Below are 6,000 nucleotides of genomic sequence, written 5' to 3'. Positions count from 1 at the left end.
AATGCAGTTAACAGGAAATCTATTTTTGATTCGAAGGAACCAGATCTTCGTAGCGAGTCTGGTAATGAAGACTAACGTCTAAGAAAATATTAGAGATTATGGAATCGGGAATTGAAAGTTCGCGAGAGGGTCGTTGATCGCGTCCACGCGCATTCTTAGCAAATTCGAAACGGTATACGTTTTACGCCAGAAACGGCGTTCCTTCGAACGTAAACTTGTAGGCAAAAGATTGTCATGCATCGACGCTTAGAATATCTTGACCAATATTCCTCCTAGTCACGGGAAGGCTTTTTATCGTCTGCTTAAAGTGGCTTAAACTAACCTCGAACCGTTCGAACGGTATCCAAAAAGGTGTCGGTATTCTTGTTCGAACGGACTCTAACTAATCGCTTCTAAATGCTGACGCCCCAAGGCAGTGTTTCTCAAGCACCACCTGCCCCTCAATAACGATTTCAAATCGAACAATTTTCCTTCAAATTTAAATATTTCAAAGTATACTTCTTATACTTCACGGTAAGATGCATCCAGAGTTTAATGATTTTGTAACTCTCGATCGATCCGGTACTGTTTCAATAAAAATTGGTCTGGAATAGTTTATTATAATAACGACACCCTCGAGTGGCTCAGACTTCGTGGATCAGGCGCCGTTGTGAACGTTCGTTGGTCGATAGAGTCTGACTTTAAATTCCAGGATTCTTGGCTAGCATTCCTTTTTAATTCAGAGTCGATGTTGTTAGTTATTTTTTTGTAAACAACGGTTCGCGGAAAAAGGAAACGAACAAGCGCCCCGGCGTCGTTAACCCGGAAAAAGAGAAAGAAGATTGCCAAGTGTTTTGAAAGCTTTCCCCGCCGCCGCGAGACCGGTACTTCTCCTTTACCGGAAACACGAAGTGGAATTTCTTTGCGGCTCCGAACCGCCCGGTAAAAGTCTGTCGCCGATCTCCCTGTTATTTATTATTTGTCCGTCCGTAGCCACTGAATACGGAAATTACATCATCAACACCGACGTCGCGGACGAACGAAGGGAATTCTATTATAGAAACTCATTAATCAACAGGAAGAACAACTTCCAAGTGAATAATATTCATTTAAGATTCTTAAATACATATTTCAAAAAGATACTCTGACTCGACGTTATCCACGTATCAATCTAAAAGAAATAATGTTTCTACAGAAATAACTTCGACATCGTCCATATATTGAAGTACCAAGAATGGCACCAGGAAGAAGAATTTTTCGCTAAATATAAAAAGGATTTAATCGTGCCATGCATGATATTCAACATGGCGTAGAGACTTCCTGAATTCCTGGCCGAGATGGCGATTCCACGTAATTAACGCGACGACGATCCACTGACCCACTCGATCGTCGATTCCAGGAATCTTCGAAAGATCAGGGTGCCACAGAGCCTACCAAATATAATTTCATCTACTACGAATCTTCAAAAATTTTTATACATCGGTTAAATTTGATTCTGTACTCTTCATTTGGAAATCTAACAGTATGAAAAATAAAGTAAAATGCTCAAATATCCAAAGTTTATTCGTAGAATTCGAGTACCTAGTTTTTGAGATTTGATTTTCGTTGGGAGTCGAGCAATGACACGAGTTTGTAGACAAACCATTGCTAACGAGTGATCGGTCGATGATCCGGACGACCAATCCTTTTTCCCCGAGTAACAAAAGGAAAAATCATTCGGAGAAAGGCAACGGAATCTACTTGAAACCCAAATAAGAGTATTCGAGGATCGTAAAACGAGCGCGAGCACGCATCGTCCAGAAAATCGAGAGAATTTACGTCGACGCCAGCGAGGAACCGGTGATTTCAACGCCTGGGGTATCGCTTCGCAGAAAGGCATGGTCGTCCTTCGGTCGTTAAACGTAGGATAAGCGGTTCCATCTTCTCGAATAAATACTCCGAGAAGCCTGGATCCGACTATTTGCATACTAATGCGCCCGTTCTCGATTGGACAGGAATGCACGACTGTTTTTGGGGCTTCTACATCTCACGAATTTTTTTTCTCGGTCCTCATACTCGAAACACTAGAATGAAAACGATCATCGAGATAGCCAGACGCAGATAAAATTTTGTAAACTTCCCTAATCGAAAATTGTATTATTATATTACGAATAAAAATTATGTACCACCAACTCGACTGTTTGCGCTACTATATATTCCCAACAGAAATTTCTCAATGGCTCTGTGAAAAAATGCTTGTTTTACAACGGGTAATTGTCGTGTTCCTCTTACGTTCCACTTTCCTCGGGTCATTTGAGAGTTGCAAAATTATTGAAACGCGCGAAGCATGCGAAAGGTTACGCGGACCGTTTCCCAAGTACGAAAATTCTCGTCATTGGGCCACGGTCAGGGTTTCCCCCCGTCACGCGATACTGCCTCCACTTTTAACCGGCTTCACGTGACGCGTTCACGTTCCTAGATTTCGTCTTCCTTTCCTGTCCACGATACGGTCCCGACTAATTACGTGGAAAACATTATCGTCGTCCGGTTCCGCCAGCCATTGGCCAGCTTTTAATCTAAAGAACCCGTAGAAATTGCAGGGGGAGAACCGGAAACTCCAAACCAGATTCGTCGCGTCTTAGACCTTGCAAACAAGATATTCCCACCGTTCTATATTTTAAATCACAACATTGACACAGAAATATAAATAACAGACGAGCAGGAACAACCATGACTGATTGCGAATTGAGGGTAATAATAGGTTCTGGTAGTTATGGACCAGAGAAACGATAACTGGTTTCCTTCTACTTACAATATAAACCGAGGAATACGTTTCTTTCGCTCGATTTTAAGCAAATAAATTAATTAAACAGTGTCTGCTGGCTACAATTATAAAAGTGAGATTATACAACCCGCCATAAATAAAAAATAAAAGTGGAAAATTCCTTCTGGTAGCTAGAGCAATTCCAACCGCGCGCGTTGCTCTACCTACCAGGAGGAATTTTTCACCTTTATTTTTTATTTTGAGACTTGAAATATTCTTCTCTTGATGTACCGCTTTAAACAAAATTTGCCAAACGACTGGTCGTTAGGTCGACGTGAAAAAAGAACGTAGGACAAGTTGGAACACCTTCGTAACGACTCGTCGTATGATTGATGGTCTTCGACCTCCATTAGAGCCCGAAATGCCATGCAGACGTTTCGATTCGTGCTGTTGCGCAACGCGTGTTCGCGATTTCGCCTTCTCGCGGTCGCACGGCACAGGAACGGAACGGACATCCAGACGACTCGACCTGGAGACCTCGAATCGGCTTCTGTCAAAAGAGAATCGCACGCATTCAGGTCTACCGCGTTGCACGCGCAGTCTCTGACCTATAAAGGGCGGGTCGGTGTGCTCGGACACAGGTGCGTACTTATCTGAAGGCTGCCACCTGCCTGGAACAACGGATTCCAACTTGAGACCCTGGCACTTTTCCTTCGAACGATTACCTGGTCCTTCGTGCCACGGAAGGTGACCGCAAATTACGAGAAAAGAATTCTAGGAAACCTTAGGATTACTCCAAAGATTTAGCTTCAATGCTGAGAAACTTTCTTTGTTGTGGAACAAGTTCTAATATAGACTACGAATGCCTCTAAACGATTGGGACTGGGTTTGGGGTAAGCTGAGGCTAGTTCGAGATTAGATTATCTCCTAATAGAGGAACTGAGAAGTCTCCAATGAAGAGTTTAGTTTATCTTTAGACTCTTTCATCGATTCATGACTTTCAGGCAAACGCGAGTTCGAAGTTACACAAAAGGAGCCTTCGACTGTAGATGCAAGCCAGGTAGAAAATTCCCGGGTGAAAATGTTCTAGCAAACGCAGTTTTCCTTGAGAATTCTGGCCTTTAACGCTCAGTCCAGGGACATCGAATGAAAGGACGCTCGGAAAGCTGCCTCGGAGTTCAGGCGTCCGTTCTTCCTCAACCTTTCGACGCGACACATAGTTGCAATGAGAAACCGTTCCGATAAATATTTATGAAACCAATTTATCGCTCGTATTCAATTACAACGCGTGCTGTATTCATAAATAATTTGCGATCATTTCAACTGCTACTTTACTAACAAATTGGCGTCCCAATTCAATCGTTGTACTTTCAAATTCATAGGCAACCCTAATTAGGTATCCCTACGAAGTTTTGCATTTTTGTAAAGAAGGGGTCATCTAATAGCTTCGAATGAATGAATAGAAGTATGCTTGAGGTACTTTCTTCGTTTGTTGACTAGATCTTTAGAGAATCAGCTATTTGCTTGTTGGCGAGGTACTCAGGACTAAGAGTCCGGTGCTAACGAACTCGGACTACTTTCTTTTCGCGCGTCGAGTCCGATCTAATCAGTTTCGATTAAAATTGTAAATACGTTCGAATAGGTATCCGACTCGCTGACAAGCGCGAGTTCAGTGTTCCCGGGTAAACTCATAGGGGTGTACCTGTATAGGGCGACATAGCGCGTACTGCGATTAAAAATGCTGCCCATCTTCCTTTTACGCAGCACAGGACCGTATCTAAATAATATTTGGACTTTGGAACGGTCCAAGAGCACTTAATACTTGGGTCACGTGACCATTCTGCCACTGTTTTCAAATTTCACTCGCATATTTCACACTTCACTACTTCACCATACTTCGTATACTAGCACGCTCTAAATGTCAAATTTCTTTCATATATTTTACACTTCACTACTTCGCCATATGCAGGATACATGCACGCTAAATGTCAAGTTTCCCTCAAATATTATACACTTCACTGCTTCACTGCGATCTCTATAATCTAGTCCCTGGTTCAACCAACTGCCAAGAGTCATAACCCAAAATGATCAACTCTCTCAAGACTTTGAGATCTTGAATCCAAGTTAACTGTTGGGATTATACACTTGTGTCTTCTTTAGTCGTGGTCCAGTCTGATTTCTAGCCACTTACCACTCACTCTTTCGCACTCTGCATCGTGTACAGAGTCCCAGGGGCCCCATCGTGGAGGTGAGGTGAGTGGATTTGACCAAAGTGGGCCCGCCAACTTCGCCGAAATTCTCCGCACCAGGTTGCTATCAAGGTAGAAACCCAGATATAGGAGAATATCAGCTTGATCGGGGTTTTCGACCTGTCTAACGCCAGGAAGACCCACTCCAGTCTCGTACCCCCATGTTTCCAAGACACAAACGACACTGATTACATAATACGAAGGATTTCTGTACGTGCACTGGCCCAAAAAATTGTTTTCCACTCCGTTACTAGCACCGTAAGCAGTAAATCGTAAATAAATCTACGAGTATAATAATTCCTACAAATGCAACAGAGTCTTTGCGGTTTATCTTTGATTCTCGTTTATAGTAAGGAGAACTATTTTTTAGTCCAGTGTACAAATACGATATAAAAAGATTCTTAAATTATTGCATGAACGCCTCGATGATTGCACGATGTCAACGAGTGAAGGAGATGGTCGTTATGCAATGAGAATGGAGACGCGAGATGCTATTTCTCATCGGTTACCTCAATCATCCTAGGAGTCTCGATAATTGCACGAATTTTCTGTATTCATTAAAGTTTCACTCAAAACTTTAAGCGTCGCCATTTTTGTATCAATTGTTGACCCTTCCTCGTGAGTCGATTGCTACAAAAAATAATTTTTCCCAGAAGTGGCCGAACACTCTGTATACGGGACGCAAGGTTCCTGCACGAACTATTCATTAAACGCGAATCTTCAGGGTCGAACCTTTTCGAGAAGAAAAGACCTCGAGGATCGTCGTCGGCCACCGGCGTGAGTCAGACCTTCGGAAGCCCGGGGACAAAGTCCTCCGCGAACCGCTGTAAGCGCGCAATATTGCAACCGTCGGCGACAAAACGCTAGGTTGCATCACAGTCGGGGAAAAAGGCGAGAGCCATTAGCGTTCCTCCATAAAATCAGCCTAAGAATGCCCATTTCCCTCGGCACAATTCCGGGCACCCCATCGAGCGAAGGGTTCCCGAGGCGAGCGCGGCGACACGACAAGCCAGGGAGTGCCTCTCTCGG

The sequence above is a fragment of the Colletes latitarsis genome, chromosome 7 (assembly GCF_051014445.1).
Source record: "Colletes latitarsis isolate SP2378_abdomen chromosome 7, iyColLati1, whole genome shotgun sequence".
Lineage (NCBI taxonomy): Eukaryota > Metazoa > Arthropoda > Insecta > Hymenoptera > Colletidae > Colletes > Colletes latitarsis.
Note: the sequence above shows the minus strand (reverse complement) of the source record.